Genomic DNA, 17,430 nt, shown 5'->3' on the forward strand with positions numbered 1-17,430 from the left:
GAGAGACTGGCCAGCCTTTCCTCCCCAAGCAAATCATGTCTTGGTAGGCTTATTCTCATCTGTGGTGGCAGGGGGAGCTCAGTGGGCATAGTGACCCCCCCCAACAGAAGTGAGGTATAAATAAAGCTAAGAGTGTCTAACACAGAATAGGTCCTCAGAGTAGGTGCCATCGTTGTTGCTTTTATTGCTACTGATCTCCTGGGCCCTAGTGAGCAGGGAACCACTCTGCTCTATTCAGGGAGGGCCAGGTGGAAAATGACAAGTGAATTAAGAGGAAGGAGGCCTGTTAAGCCACCTTGAGAAGGAATTGGGATAGTTAATAGTTCAGGGAGTCAAACCTTAGGTCCAAATTCCAGCTTTTGGAAAACAATATTTGTTGAGGTGTGGGGCGGGGTGTGGATTTAAAAGTGCTGCATTAACAGGGGAGCGCTGAAAAAGAAACAGGAGCAAAGGGCTCCAGTCCTGTCTCAGTGGATAAGCTGGGAGGCTTTGGGAAAATACTGTTCCTCAGTTTCTCCACTTGGAAGGCAAAAATGTTAAGTTAGATCAAGGTTTCTCCATCTTTGCTTGTGCCATGGACCCCTCAGGTGAAGTCTTAGGACCCCTGGGCAGAGTAACGGTTTTAAATACAGAAAGTAAAACACATAAGATTACAAAAAAACTTCTTATGTTAAAATACAATTATCAGATGTCAAAAAACAGATTTTTGATATCATGTTACATGTCATTTTTTATTAATTAATAACTGTAATTTCAAAGTAGTGATGCATGTGCATTGTAGATCAAAGTACCTGAATTGCCTGTAATGGGCTTCAAAAAGATCCATGATTTCTATCAGTGACAAAGTCACAGTCACACTTCATACCACTGTGGCTGGCTGCCCATGTCCATAACTGCAATGTTACACTTCAGTTAGAGCCTAGTGAAAATAAAGACATAGTTGTTTTCTCATCCGAGCTCACAGACCTCCTGAACTCTGGCTTCCTCTGGACTAGACAATGTCTCCCATACCCCATACTTTAGTAGCCCTTCAGAAAAAGGAGTCTGCTGCAGTTTCTACCCTGAAAAGCTCATTAACTGGTTGAAATGAAACACCCCTGTACAAGAAACAATTGGAGAACAACAGCTCAAGACAATGTGAAATCCAATGCACTGTGTAGGCAATTAACACAGGATGAGGGACAGAAAGTAATGGGCAATAAGGGCTGCTACTTATACCTAGATGAGGTTATAAATACTCAGAAGAGATGATAATTTGGTAAGGGGTCAGCCAGACTCCATGCCATGCTCATGCAAAGGGATTCTCTGATGGGTTTGTATGAACCCAATGAGGGCCCACCACATACTCTCCAGCTGCACGTCCACATGAAGGGGATGAGAATATACCAACTAGAGGTGCATTTTGGCCTAAAGATAATTTTGACCTGAAAGCAATTAAGAAATTGCAGAAACAGAATAAAAAATTCTTTATACACAGGACATAAATTTTCATCTGTAAAGCTGTTTCTCTCTCCATACCAAAAGGAAAGTAGCTTTCAGTGACCTGAGGGTACTCCAGACTTTTATCCCAGAGCCAACAGAGAGAGATTTGCATGCCAAACTACTAAACAGCCCTTATCTTTCATTAGTTTCCCCATATATTTATCTTCCTTTGTCTTGTCAGTCTCCACAACTTATTGCTCTTTGTTAAAATGCTATATAAACTCTGAGGTGTAAACCACTTAAAAAATATATATTTTATTTATTTATTTTCAGAGAGAGGGGAAGGGAAGGAGAAAAAGAGAGATAGGAACATCAGTGTGTGATGGCCTCTCATGCACCCCCAACTGGGGACCTGGCCTGAAACCCAGGCATGTGCCCTGACTGGGAATCGGACCAGCAACCTTTTGGTTAACAGGCCCAGGCTCAATCCACTGAGCCATACCAGCCAGGTCTAAATCACTTCTATGGGTCCTCATTTCTTTTCTGTGAAGGTTCCTGTGCCATGTAAAACGATTAACATCAAACAAAATGTGTATGTCTTTGTGCTTGTTAATCTTTTTTCTGTCAGTTTAATTGGCAGAGTCCCAGCCAATTAAACTCACTAAACTCTGGAGGTCGGAGGAAAGTGTTTTCCACCCTGCACACACATGTCCTTATAGTGTAGTGCCTGGCTTGAAGTTGGCACTTAGCAAACATGGACTGAATGAATCATGAATAAACATAGTGGTTGGGGTATATTGGTATAATGCCTTGTCCTTCTTGGGCCTTCTAGGTCTCATTTTTAATAAGAGAATCCTAAATGTTTTGAGGACATGGAGGGAGGTTCCCCTAGGGTTTGTGAAGTGTGCATAAGTCAGGCACTTTTGGGAGCTCTTACTTCTGGTGGTGCTGGGAGGGAAGTTAACAGTAAGTTTCTGGTAAGAAAGGGCTCCTTCATAAAACTTCTCTCCAATAGAGCAGAAACTTTGGGGGACATCTTTTAGAGCCCAATTTATACCTGGGAAAAATTGGATTCTGTGACTTTTGTCAGTGGGAAGCCAAGCAGGGGAGCACACTGACCCATATTCTAGATGGGGGAAACTGAGGCACATGGGATGCCATGCTGGGACAAAAGAGTCTGGGAGCAAATGTTTCAGGCTGGGCTGGAGAGCTGGTTGCTGATTGAGGTGGACTTCGTGAGGGGTTCAGAGAAAGTCTCAGAAAGAATACACACACTTATATTCCAGTGATGACTGTTAGGAGTGAGGCACAGTCCTAATCAAAGGATGGGTTTAATGCCTCATTTATGAGCCAAGTGTGTGGTAGGGGAAACCATTCTCTAGGAAGTGAGAGGGATGAAAGAGCTATAGTGAGAGGTGGTCTTAATCGCCACCTTGCCCTGCTGGGGAGCATCCTGGTTTAATTGTGACCCAGCTTGTCCAGCCCCTGCTAAAGCACAGTCCTTGCAAGTGCTGTCTAGCAGGACTGCAGACATGGCTTTCAGCCTCAATTAAGACATAAAATCCAGGAAATCCAAGCCAAGTTGTGTCCCTTCTCTACTTTCCTACAAGGATGCTGAGCTTATCATGGTCCCCAGATAGCACCTCTTGCTTTCGTAGCTCATCACCATTGTCATGTGGGGTGGGGTGGGGGGTGGAAAGAGGAGAATCATGGCTGTTTTTTAATTTCCTGACTCTGGTGGCTTGATAGTCAGACCTATGGTCTAATTCCAAGCCTTTGGTAGGGGCTAGCGAAGGGGGGGGGTAGGACAGAAATGGAACAGAAGGGAAAGTGGCTTCCCAGCGTGACTTTCTTCTTACTCCTTTGTAGGAGCCATGGGGGACAGGGCTGATTGGGCCTTGTGGCTGAATGTGCATGTCATGTGGCAAGAAGATTACCGTGGCTGATACCCTGTTTTCTTTTTCTTTCTTTCTTTCTTTCTTTCTTTCTTTCTTTCTTTCTTTCTTTCTTTCTTTCTTTCTTTCTTTCTTTCTTTCTTTCTTTCTTTCTTTCTTTCTTCCTTCCTTCCTTCCTTCCTTCCTTCCTTCCTTCCTTCCTTCCTTCCTTCCTTCCTTCCTTCCTTCCTTCCTTCCTTCCTTTCTTTCTTTCTTTCTTTCTTTCTTTCTTCTTTCTTCAGCAGGGGTGAGTGAAAGGAGGGAGAGTGTGGAGTCTAGTGTGGTGAACTGATTCAATTCCTACAGAAGAGAGAGGGTGAGGGCATCTTTGATGCCCTGGGGCCACCTAGGAACGCATCTGGCCCCTGGACTCAGCTCTGCTGGGCAACCTGTACATTGCCCTTGGGAGTGAGGTAAGTGAGCCACAGGTGAGTTTTCTCAGGGTGAGACTGAGAAAAACATGAGACAAGTGCTGGGGCTCTGAGAGAAAGGCTCAGATTATAGCTGCTGTTCACAGCCCTCTCTTTCTGCTTCTGTTGCCAGTGGGTGGAACAATGCTACCCAACCCCGGCTCTCCAGCAAGGAGATATCCCTACCATTGTTGTCAGGGCAGAAGGACAGGTCAGGCCAGAGGGATCGAAGGCTAGTGTCAGCCTCAAGTCACTAAGGGAAACCTGCTGATAGGCCTGGGCTGGCTCCACATGGTCAGACTCTAGGTCTGGAAGCAGAGCAGATGAGAGACATCAGAGCCTGAGAGCGTGCCCCTTTCTTTTGGGCTCCTAATTTGGGTCTCATCTGTCTGGACTGATTCTGGTGGCTTTATAGTCACATCTATGGTCTCAATCCCAGCCTGTGGGGGGGCACATAAATAGAACAGAAAGGAAGCTGTCACAACCAGACTCACAGCTGTGACAGTATCTGCCTAACTTCCTCATGGTTTGGATGTGACTTCTCTATGGTTATCTTTGGGAAGGGGGGACCATGAGGCTTCCAGTGGGACCAAGGTTCAAAGCACTTGTTTGTGTCAAAGACCAAAAAGCAGGACTAGAAACAGGCCACAGCATCTAGGGTACTGAGCTGCAGAAGTTCATTGAGCAGTGTCCCTGTGAGACACACCCAAGAGTTGCCATCAAGTGTTACACAAGCACTGAGGGTGGAGGGGCTCGTGCATTGTTTAGAGGTTTTAGAGACGAGGCGGTACTTAGCAGGGCTGAGGTGTTGTGTTGTGCCAGGCAGTAAAGGGAGGGGCACAGGCATCTAGGCTGAGGAAGTGAGCAGGCTGAGGGGTGACCCCTAAGGTCTGAGGTCCCAGGGCCTGGCAGAGCAAGGCTGCTAGGTGATACATCCAGGAAAGAGGCCTGGAAAGGGGGGGGGCAATTGGCAAGGGTGGGATATCTCCTCAGGAGCCAGTCCCATTCTTGTGCTCTGTGAGCTCTGAACAAATGGAAAGGGACATACAACTTTCAAACAGGAATCAAATAGCTGTACTGTGACTGGAAAAGCTGATTCTAGAAAGTGAGTTTTGACCTGTGGCTGGGACCCACCTGAGCTGAACTTGCCCCTTGAGATGGCTCCCCTCATCCTGCTCCCATTCTGACCCCTGAACTGAACACCCCTTCCCATAGTCGCCAGCTCACTCGGTAGCTGCTGAGCATGGCCTAAGGACCAAATTGTTCAGGGAAGGAAGGGATGAGGAAGAGCAGCCTGCCTTCTTGAATTGGAGCTTGCAAGACTTCTAGAGGAAGGTTTTACTCCACAAGGTAGCAATTTCAATGGGGGTTTGATTCCCAGGGCCGCAGCATCAGCCTGCCCACTCCTGGGCTACCAGGTCACACTTCCACAGAGGTATGTGGGTGAGAGACTGTGTGATAGTGTGAGTACATGCATGTAATTTGTGACAGAAAGAAAGAGGAGGACACACATGGGGAGCTGAGGGCAGGGCTGGGAGGGAGAGCAGCCTCTTCCTGCTGAGGGAAGGAATAGGCTGGATGGAGGCAGGTGGGAAGCCAGCCTAGGGCTCTGTCTCCCAAGTCTGAGGAGATTTAATTGTCTGGGCTCCAAGAATCACAGTCAAGGGGTTCGCGAAGGACTGCAGTCAGAGTCTGAGTTGTGATTTTAGAAGTTAGGTCAGTGGTTACCCTTGAGTGAAGGTAGAGGGTGGGGGTGTAGGGAAAAGGAGTACTTCTGGGGAGGTGATGAGGTAAGTTTCCTAATCTGGTTGCTAATCACACAGAACTGTTAACTTTGTAAAAATCATCAAGCTATACTTGTATGATTGGCACACATTTTTTTTGTGTCTGTACTGTGATTTTAAAATGGCTGCAAATTCTTCGATGTTCCTCCTATTGAAAGGTGGGGGCTATGCCGCCTTCTGATTCTGGCTGGGCTTGTGACTCACTCGTGAGAGGTAGAGAGGGTGGTGGGAGTGATGATGAAGTACTTCTGCGGCTAGGTTAGAAAAGGTGGTGCGTGTGTTAATGGAAAACTGAGGTTAAGAAAGAAGACAGATCAGGAGACGATTGCTGTCAAAAAGGTTGGATTGTAACTCACAGATCCCAGAAAGAAGGGGCACACCACATCACAGGGCGCTGCACAGGAAGCTCTGGGTCAGTCAGGAGACACAGAGAGAGGGGTGGAAATGAGGGCAAGAGCCTTTATTGTGGTTTCTGTGGAAAGGAACACCCAAAGCAGGGCAAGCAAGTTTAGGATTGTCTAGATTAAATAATTTCAGCAGGTTCTGGAACATAGGGGCTTTCCTTGGTTGTTTGATACTTTGGCCCTGGGGTGATTAGGTCTGGGGGATAGTGGCCAAGAGTGTGAGAGACCAACAAAGAGGTGATTAAGATGTGACTCTAGATTGGTTGGTTTGCATTTGAAAACACACTCACGGAATTGGCTAAGTCAGGGAGGGGCAGTTCCTCCAGGGTCAGCGAAGCCCCAAGATGTCAGTGCATCAGAAGACAGAAAAGCCATGGTTAATAGATCGAGCTTCTACCCAGTTACTGGACACTTCCTTCTGGAGTCTCAAACTGCTGTGTGAGGAATCTAATTACATTTAGGCTGCCATGCTGTGAGGAAATCCCATCTCATGACAAGCAATGTCCAGGTACTTTAGTTGACAGCCCTGGTGGAGGCTCCAGCCAAAACCCAGCATTAACTGGCACACATTTCAGTGAAGTCACCTCCAGATGGTCCCAGCTCCTGACCTTACTTACATCACTCTCCAGTTGCTGATTCTTCCAAGCTGAGGCTCCCAACACTGAGGAGCAGAGAAAAGCCATTCTCACAGTGTCCTGCTCCAAACCTGACAGTGGGCATGATAAAATTTGTTTTAAGTTGCTAAATTTGGGGTGTAATTTGTTACATGGCAATAGTAACTTGAACAGTATGTTACACTTCAACAAAAATTTTACTTAAAAAGAGATGGTTTTTTGCGTGCATGTTGCCTCAGCAAATTATTAATTATTTCTATATAGAGGTGTAACCCCACAGATTCAGTATTACATTATTTATTTTTTGTCCCCTCAAGGACCTCTATGACATGGCTTCTAGCACAGCTGACCCAGGTAGTGTCTCCCGCAATGCCAGCTTCTGCCTTCCTCATCACCCACCCTGGGCAGCCAGCATGATACTCTGTCTGTTCTACACAGTCCATTTGGTCTTCAGCACCCTGGGAAATATCCTTGCCCTTTGCCTTGCCTGTCAAAAGGGCGAGAAGATCAACTCAACAGGTGTCTACTTGATCCACCTAGCAGTGTCTGACCTTCTGTTCATGCTGGCCCTGCCTGGGAAGATCACCTATTAAGCACTGGACTTCAGCTGGCCTTTTGGTGAAGGGCTTTGCAGGCTGATGACATTCATATTCTACTTGAACATCTATGGTGGGGTCTACCTCATGACTTGTGTGAGCGTGGATTGCTACCTAGCTGTGGTCTGCACCCACCAGTGCCCCGGACTCCACAGTGCCAGCCAAGCAAAGCTCATCTGTGTGACCATCTGGGCAATGGCAGTTCTGCAGATGGTGCCTCTCCTCTTGATAAGCATGAGTAAGCCTGTGGCAGGCAGGATCACCTGCATGGAGTACGTCAGCATTGAGAAGGTCTTTAGGCTATCCCTCATAATCCTAGTGGCCTGTGTTATAAGCTTCTGTGGGCCAGTGGGGATCATATTATTTTGTTATGTGAAGATCACAGTGAAGCTGTGCAGGACTGCCCAGGAAAACCCTGTGATGAGTGAGAAAGGGCACCACTGGAGTGCCTGCCTGCTCACTCTGGTGGTGCTGGTGGCTGTGATTGTGTGCTTCAGCCCTTACCATCTCAACATCATCTAGTTCATGGTGAGACGGACACTCTACCTGCCATCTTGCCCTGTGCAGATGGCTTTCAAAGTGTCCCTTCAGCTCACCATGTCCCTCATGAACATGAACCCTGTCATGTGGCATTGACCCTATCATTTACTTCTTTGCATCTACACATTATAGGAAATGGCTCCTCAGCATTTTAAAACGAAGAGGCAGCATCCTCCTCTTCATCCCTGAGGAGAACTTCCTCAGAAATACAAAGTACCAACCAGACCAGAGCTCCATGCCTTAAGAGGAGAATAAAGTCTAATGAGTCATTGGCTTATACAATTTGGGGGGATTCTTTAAGCAAAAAACAAATAAATACAAAACTAGATAGAGAGCCTTGGATGGTGAGTAAGGAGCCCTAAGGCTTGAACTTCATTAGTTTCATAATGAATCCACTTCCAATGTATTGTAATAAATAACAATGAAGCTCCTCAGCCTCTGAAGGGGTACGTGTTGTCTCTTTTGGGAAAAGCGTATTTTCACAGTAAATACGGACACCATCAAAAGAATCATTGACTGAATATGATATCAATTATTTAGACTATGTTTCAAATTTGAGGAAGCAAAATGTTATAAAGAGCAAAAGGCTTCCAAACCCAAACTGGTGAAAGCTTAGAATTAACATTTATAAAAATGACAAAGTCTTCCTTAGAAAGGTCAGAAAACACAGGAGGATGCACACAAGAGGATCCAGTTATTGACCTGGATGCTTCTGGGGTCAGGGGGCAGTGGTGAAGAGACTTTGTGTTAATTTTTGTTGGAAAGCATGTGTGCGATGAAAAAGCATTACTTGTGGAATTGGGAACAATGTTGGAGAAAGGAAGAAGGAGGGACAGACAAAAGTTTTTCATTTGTGCACATCACAAAGTATTTATCCACTTAGGTGTTGCTTATATCAGATAAAAACAAAGCTACTGTTGCACTTTCTTTAGTTTAAAGCAATGTACAGAGAGTAGATTGACTCTCTGTAGATTGCAGTTTTGCATTTTGTGTGCCTCTTTGCCAAAGTTCAGGGAGCACCAGGGCCAGTGCAATGTTTGTTTTGGCACATGGGCCTCATCCCTTCCTGCTCATTCTCACAGTGGCCTTTCTTGCCCCAGGAAAGCCCCTCACTCACCTTTCCATCTTGGGCCCTCAAACTTCAGACAGGGTCCTCTGAAATCATCCTCAGTCCTTCTTCTGTTCCTGATGATTTGATTTTCGCACCTTGAAATTCCTGACTGCATTTTGGGCACTTGACTCTTCCTCATAGAGCTTTACACTATGCTCTCTGGAGAAGGAATTGTCTCAGGTGGCAACTAGTTTGTAAGTTTCTGAGAAATGTGTGCATTCTGCCCCTGTAATGAGGGTTAGTGCTCAGTCCATTCTCACTGGTTTGAATAAATAAGTATACTCTCTCTCATGCAGTCTGCTACATTGCATGCCATCAAAAGCCCTCAAGGGCTCATGTCAAAGTTTTGGGCATGTTTTCCTTTATTCTGCTCCTAACTCTGGCTCCACTGGGCTCCACACTGGGAGGACACTTGGTTCCAGGGTTATCTACAGACATGTAGCTGTGAGTGTCTGTGGCCAGACATGTCTCAGCATTGAACACTAGTGCTGGGATGTGATGGGCAGCACCCGCTTTGGGGGCACTACTGGCCTGCAGCAGGTGGGTAATCAAAGACTCAGAGAATTTGGAACTCTGCTCTTGTGGCCCTGCCACAGGCAGGCACAGGTAACCAGGTTCTAGGAGATCATGAACAAAGAATTGAACTGAACAAGAGAGTTTATAGCAGAGAGAAAGAGAGAGCAGATTTATTAAGTGATAATACACTCCACAGAATATGGGAGAGGGCCAGCTTTGAGCAGAGATTGCCCTCAAGGGCTGGAGAAATTTTATTCTTATAGGGCTGATATTTCCTGGCTAGTTTTGGTGGGTTTTTTGTTGTACATGTACATATACAAGTATTATATTACTTTAAAGCTATTGTACATGTGGTCTCTCATGATTTTCCTTGATTGGCCACCGGGGAAGGAGGTCATGCAATATTAATATATTATAATGCTATTTTAATGAAGCAGGGGTCACATAGCATCTTCTGCACAGGTGCATTCATGAGTCATCATGATTCAACACTTTTCCAGAAAGGGGGAACAACCTGTCTTAGAACAGAATCTCTGTCCTGTACTGATGTCCTTTATCTTAGCCCTCGGTCACCTCTGGAGTTTCCTCCTTCCTGACTATCTCCTGCCTCAGCTTAAGGGATTCAAGATGTGGAACCTCAGCTGAAAGGTCCACCTCTGCATCCTACATCGGCCTCTCTGAGTGAATCTCATAAGTATCCAACAGTTGTGCCCACACCTGACTGGTGTTCAAAGCTCCTACTCCCACCCAGTTTGCAACAACCCAGCACTTGTCAAAAAGCATAGAAGGGGCAAGAAGGGGCCTGGTTCCCCTGCCCAGTGACCAGGTGTGACGACCAGAGCTGCCTGCAAGAGACCCCTCCTTGGAGAGGGCCAGGCAAACCAAGCTATCTGACTCCAGACATTACAAATCCTTCTTGACCATCCTCTCGAACATTTCTCATATCCCATTCACTTTGCATGTCGGGCTTCTCAGCTCCAAAGCAGCTTGGGGCCAGTTTGTCAATAGCAGATGGAAGCAAGAAGGAGGAAGTCATATTTGGAGGGCATTAGGGAATGAAACAGGATCAGCAAAGAGGACCTAGATCATGAGATCCAGCAGGAAGTAGCCACAAATGGGTGGGGAGAGAGAGGGTGGAGCTGAGATGCACTTTTGGTTTGCAGTGCTGGCCATGGATGGATGGGAATGGCTTTCTTTTCCAGTAAGGTGATGATGGGAGGGATTTACAAAGATAAAAGAAATCTGAATTCTGAGGGCTTAACTAGCCAGCAATGCTCCAAGGCCAAGTTCTGAGCGTAGAATCCTTTAGCTCAGGGAATCAGGAGAAAGAGTGCTGCTGAGGATTCACACTCCCATTTGAGCCTCATTTTCCTTGTCTGTAAAAACAGAGACTATAATATCTACCACATGGAGTTATTATGAGAGCCCATGAATCAACACATGTGTAAATCATTTAAAACTAAAGAAATTATCTAGAGTGAAAACTGATGGTGGCCACTAAAGTTTTCTTAAGTGCGTTGGCACAGCTCATGTCAGTGGGAGCACACACCTCTATTACTAGAGCTAGAATGTTCCAGTGCCCAGGCCAAACTGCCCCCTAGGGCAGTAGTTCTCACAGTGCGGTTCTTGGAACAGCAGCATCAGCACCACCTGGGGACTTGTTAGAAATGCACATTCTTGGACCACTCTTCAGACCTTCGGAAACAGCCACTGTAGGAGTGTGGCCCAACAAGCTGTGTTTTAACAGGCTTTTCAGATAATTCGGGTCCATGCTCCAGTTTGAAAACCACTGGCCCTCCTCAGATGCTCATGCCAGCATCTCTCTTGCCTGTGGTCTTAGTTTTCCAGGGCTGTTGTAACAGAGCACCATAAACTGTGTGGCTTAAAACAACAAAAACTTATTCTCTCACAGTTCCAGAGGCTGAAAGTCCAAAATGAAGATGTCAGCAAGGCTAATTCCTTCTGAGGCTATGAGGGAGGATCTGCTCCAGGTCCTTCCCCAGCTTTTGCTGCCTTGCAGGAATCCTTGTTGTCCTTGGTTTGGAGATGCATGACCCAATCTCTGCCATCATTTTCACATGGCATCCTCTCTGTGTCTCTGTCTTCATATGGCATTTCTTTCTTTTTATAAGGACACCAGCACTCATTGTAACTTCATTGTATCTCCAAGGAACGTATTTCCAATTCAAGTCATATTTGCAGGTCCTAGGGGTTAGGACATCATCCTATATTTTGGGGGGACAACATTCAACCCATAACACCTACCTGTTTCTGAACAGATACTTTCCAGACACTCTTCTCTGAGTTTCACCTCATCCCTGATGCCTCCCCAACCCTGAGCCCCCACACTGCCTCCAAGCTCCTACTGGAAAGGTGAGGCTAGGAAGAAAGAGTAAGAGGGGTCAGCTTTAAACACTAGTTGGTTTAAAACAGTTTAACTGTCATGGTTTGTTTTTCAGATCCTATCAAAATAACCCCATGACAAAATGGAATCACCAAAGGGACTCCCGACTTCTCCCTTAATTTACAGTTTTGCCTCTGGGCCAATACCTTCAACATTCACTTCTTCAATAATTCATACATTTATCAAGTATTATCCTAAGCTCTGGGGATAGAATGGGAATAATGGAGACATGGCTCCTAAACTTCATGGATCATGTAGACCAGCAGGTATACACACAATGGTACGCAGACAATGACAATACGATGGGTTAAGTGTTAAATGGAGATGGTTGGACTCTGATCGAAGAGCTTAGGCAGGGGTGTTCAACCTTCGGCCCAGGATGGCTATGAATGTGGTGCAACACAAAATCATAAATTTACTTAAAACATTATGAGACTTTTTTGTTCTCATTAGTTTTTGTGTATTTAATGTGTGGCCCAAGACAACTCTCTTCCAGTGTGGCCCAGAGGTACCAAAAGGTTGGATACCTCTGGTAGGGAAAGTGTCTGGGGGCCCCCACGTTTGGGGTTGGATGGCTTCACTGATAGTGGTGTCATTCCCTGGATAGAGGATATGGGATACGATAAAGTTTGGGGGTGGGAAAAGGTAGGCTTGAGTGCCCTTGGGACAGTCATGTGGGGATGTCCAGTATAGAGAAGGACATATGAAGTAAGCAGGGCTGGGAAGATGTCCTCTCAATATATAGCAAGACCACTGACATCAGTGTCATGCAGCCGATGGGGGCCAGAGGGGTTGTACCTGGAGGACCAGTGTTGCCTCACACACTAGGCTGGGAAATGCTGGCTGCCTTTATTGCATGCCTCCTTTCTGCCCCAGTGATCATCATTATTGTGGAGTGGAGTGTTGAGTGTTACTTTGTCAGTATCATTCCTTAAGTCTATCCCCAAGGAATTTTTAGGGGATGAATTGTCTCTCCAAAGTTCATACGTTGAAGTCCTAACCCCAAGTTACTCTGAATGTGACTGTATTTGGAGATAGGGTCTTCAAAATAAGGTCATTAGAGTGGGCCCTAACCCAATAGGACTGCTGTCCTTATAATAAGAGAACATTAAGAAACAAGAATACAGAGGCAAGACCATGTGAAGACAGAGAGGGCAGCCACCTGCAAGCCAAGGAGAAGCCTCGGAAGGTGCCAGCCCTGCTGACATCTTGATCTCAGACTTGTATCCTCCAGAACTGTGAGGAATTAACTTCTGTTGTTTAAGTCACCTATCTGTGGGATTTTGTTATGGCAGCCCCAGCAAACTAAGTTTTCTTCATCTCTCCACCTGATTTAAGCAAAAAAATAGATCCTGGTCTCTCCTTTAAAACATCTCACTTCATACCATCCTTTAAAAGAATAACAGAAACCAAAATACAGTGAATGTTATCCTTTCCCCTTATTTTTTTAGGCACCTTCTGAAGTGAGTGTGGAGTTTGTGCTGGAGAGTGCACCTGTGATCATGCCTAGTAGAAGGTCAGGTAATGCTGACTGTGAGGATAACCGGTGGCTGCAGTTGTAGAAAGAGCACAGGGGCCCTAAGTGTTCCATGCCTGCATTACCATGTACACAGTAGACTTTTGTTCTGCCTTTTCTCCCTAGGTCAAGTTAATGACTCAAATTTAGTGAGCAGCTTTCAAGTAGTGCCCCAACCATCTTATAGCCTCAAGATAATTTTTCCTACTTGCTCAACTGCCCTACTCTGTTAAGTATTTACTTCTGCAGAAGTCAGTTAACCTTATCTCTTGTTTTATCCATGTGTTCATCTTTTATATTCACAGAGTCCTGCTATTTGTAAGATTGTGACTGAGAAGAACAACCACAAATGCAGTCCTTTCCATAGTCTTTCCACTGTCACCTACTCAGGCAGGGCTTGTGATACAAGCCAACTAGAGAATGGTGAAGGAGGTGAGAGGTCCCACGCTTGGAAACACCTTCCTTGGGAAGCTCGAGAGCTCAAGGCTCTGCCTCTTACCCAGCTTTACAAGAGTGAGTCATTGGTTTCAGAACCTGGCCACATGTGGGAAAGAACATCAGTCAGGATGATTGCTAACATCCTTACGGTTCTGAGAATGGTGTGATTTATTCATACGAGATCAGTAAGTAAGTACAGCCTGGTTTTCCATGAGTTCATGGTTTCACCACTATCTTAGTATCTGGCTTTACTGACTTTCTTTTCATGTTCAATGTTGGTGGCCTGACCTTATCACCTGTTTAGCCTCTGCCTGGCATCCACACTCTCATCTAGGAAAACAATGGCAGGTGTGGCACCTGGTAGCCACAAAATGTTCCAGATAGAAACCGGAAAAAGAGGAAGGAAAGGAGTTCAGAGCGGGGGAAAACAAGATGAGGAATACTGGCTCAGGGGCTAAAAGTTAACTGTCCTGTCCATCTGGGTAGATGTCCTTCCTTGACACTCCCTGTGTGAGGCAGGGGAGCTGGAGCTGGGAGATGAGGCTTGTGCTACAGAGGAGCCCAGCAAGAAACACTGTCCCTGAGATCATGGCATCAGAGCTAGTGATGCACTGTTACTTGTTTACGCTTAGTGAGGTGTGGGGGGCTACCTACACCTACACCTTCTTATGTGGAATAAGAAGTCAGGGGCAGGAACCCCCAAAATTTCTTAACGCTGCCCTTTGGGAGACCTTGTTGGTCAGTCTCCCAAACTGAATTACCTCCACTATTGACAAATGTATCTCTGATAGAAATACAATTAGCAGACCCCAGCTAGCCAGCTTAGGAGCTGTGTGGGCCTCAGGCTGCCACAGCACTCAGCCTGCCTGCTCCTGGCCGGTGGCATCTCCCCAGCCTGTGCTCTTCTGTCTCTACAAGGAAGTCCTGTGCTCACTATCAACAGCTGTCTTTGTTCCCAAAGCTTCTCCTGTGAGTTAACAAGATGAAATAATTTAAACAATTATTATGTAAACCAACAAAGCATAGGGGTGAAAAGAAAGAGTTATTTTGTAAGAGCTAGCTAGGCTGAATGGTTTTGGAAAGTTCAATAAATGTGAATTGCTTACAAAAGCAAACGTGCTCTTAAAATAGGTGTACATATGATAATTATAAGACCTTCATGAAAAATGTAAAACTTTAGGGTGAATGTACTCTTAATATTTTTAACATCCTTTTTACATTTTTTAACATATTAAAATTTAACATTTTTTAAATCCTCACCTAAGGATAAACTTTTATTGATTTTACAGAGAGAGGAAGGGAGAGAGAGAGGGAGAGAAACATCTATGTGAGAAAGAAACATTGATCACCTGCCACCTGTACACACCCTGACCAGTGGTTAAACCTCCAAACTAGGCATGTGCCATGGTCAGGAATAGAACCCACAGCCTTTTGGTGCATGGAACAACATTCCAACCAGCTGAGCAACCCGGCCAAAGCATGATATTCATTTTCAATTAGTCAGTTCTCACACTAACTTAATAAAGAAATCCAAACTGGAATTCATAAACCATGCTATGTGAGAATGGATTATGAAAGACACAAATTTCTAATCAGTGACAACTATAATTTTTTAGTTATACTGATGCCAGATGATTGGTGAATTAATTACATTTACATATTTTAACTTAAAATATTAAATATATTTAAATGTATTAATACATTAATATTCAATGAAGTATATCTATATTTCTTTATCCAGTTTTTAATATTAATTGACTGTCAGTTCCCAGCCTAAGACAAGAGGGCTTCTGGCATGAGTCACTTGTATCAAAAATAGTGGCCATTTCTCCAAACTGCAGAGATCAGATTTGGTTAATATCGTGTACGATCGTGTAAGATCACTCATCAGCCACCCAGACAGGCACATGAGGGAAGCCGGCACAAAGCTGGTGGTGAAACCCTTGCCCACAGGGGCCTATGGCTATTTCCACCCTGGGTGCATGGGAGCAGTCAGCAGAGAATCACTGGCATTGGTAGAATTGCTGGTTACCTGTCAGGTTCACCATGAGCATCATTTAGCTTGGGTTCCGGGAGGGCCCCTTAGAGGGCTGGGGCTTGTTCTGAAATGCTACCTCCTGCCCTGTTAGGTGCTAGTCCAGGAACCAGCCCCTCCTTCAGCCTCAGCAGATCTGCACCCAGCACCTGCCTGACATGGTTCTTGACATCCTTGAGGCTAGGCTGGGAGCATACATTGGGATGGAAGTGGATTAATTCTCACCCAAGCCACAAACCCAAGCCAGACAGCACAGTCCTGGGCAGCCTAGGTCTGGTGCTCTTTGAGGATGTACACCAGATTTGGAGAGAGGGGATAAGGTTTGAGATTGTGTAGGAATCTCCTGGAAAGCGACTGCATCCATGGGTAAGTCCTGAAGCAATGCTATGCTTTCCCTCAGGCCCTAGTAGGTACTTGGCCAGACGGAAGTGTCTTCACTATGGAATGAGGCAAGTGGTACAAAAGGTCCCTAAGGCACGTACACTCCTGGTTCTAACCCCACAGGGCTGCAGTCACATTCAGCCAGCCCGGGGCTCTATGTGCTCTGCACATAGAGGGTACACTAGGACACTTCAACTGGAACTTCCAGAAGAAGTCTGCAAAAACTTAAATAGGGGATGTGAGATCTCTTTGGAAGGTTTCAACTTTTTATTGAATATTTCATAATACAAACGGGTATGTATGGCATCTATGTAAGATTAAAAACAATAGTGAAGCAGACACCCTCTACACCTCATGCTCTCCCATCCTATTTACTTCTTCTATCTGCCCCAAAGGAATCTTATCCTCAAATCTGCTTTTATCATTTTGGAGTGGTTTGAGCTCTGAATATGGAAATTTCACAAACACTTTGAAATGGGCCCTTATACAAACAATCAGAAATAAGACAGGCTGGATGGGAGTGGGTGTTTGGCTTTATCTGTCATTCTGTTCACATCTCATGCAGAAGGCTATGCCTACTCTACCAAGGAGATTGGCTCTTCCAAAGATTTGTGTGATTTTTTAACTTAAAATAAGTGTACTTTCTCCCATTTAAACAGGTCCTTCAGGCAACAGCAGTTACAGCCATCACATTAATCTTCACGCAGATTTAAACATTTTTTAAAATCCTTATCAAGGATATGTTTATTGATTTTTAGAGAGGAAGGGAGGAGACAGAGAAGGGGAGAAAAAGAGAAAGAAGAAACATGGATCAATTGCCTCCCATATGATTGGGGATCTAACCCACAACCTAGGGACGTGCCCTGATGGGAAATCAAACCCATGACCTTTCGGTGCCTGAGAGGATGCTCCAACCAGCTGAGCAACCCAGCCAGGGCTTCATGCAAATTTAAATACAAAATGGCCCTGCCAGCTGAGGAGGCAGTACTAACCTGTAACAACTGCTCACTTCAGGTGCAGACACTGCCTATTTTGCAAGGACCTCTGTGACTCTGGCAGCTTTATGCATATGAGAGACCGGGGTCAGTCATATGTTACAGAAATAAAGGTGTCTTTTTAAAAATATATTTTATGATTATGCTATTACACTTGTCCCATTTTTTCCCTCTTTATTTCCCTCCACCCTGCACACCACCTCCCACCTGCATTCCCCCTTTAGTTCGTGTCCATGGGTAATACATTTAAGTTCTTTGGCATCTACATTTCCTATACTATTCTTAACCTCTCCCTGTCTATTTTTCTACCTACCACTGATGCTACTTAAT

General features: G+C 45.3%; 1 pseudogene; it reads left to right on the forward strand.

The window, feature by feature from the left end:
* Positions 1-6,897: 6,897 nt before the first annotated feature.
* LOC119053891 (G-protein coupled receptor 183-like) lies at positions 6,898-7,966 on the forward strand (annotated as a pseudogene).
* Positions 7,967-17,430: the final 9,464 nt, after the last annotated feature.

This window comes from Artibeus jamaicensis, unplaced genomic scaffold, assembly GCF_021234435.1.
Source record: "Artibeus jamaicensis isolate MK-2021 breed Jamaican fruit bat unplaced genomic scaffold, CSHL_Jam_final contig_410, whole genome shotgun sequence".
Lineage (NCBI taxonomy): Eukaryota > Metazoa > Chordata > Mammalia > Chiroptera > Phyllostomidae > Artibeus > Artibeus jamaicensis.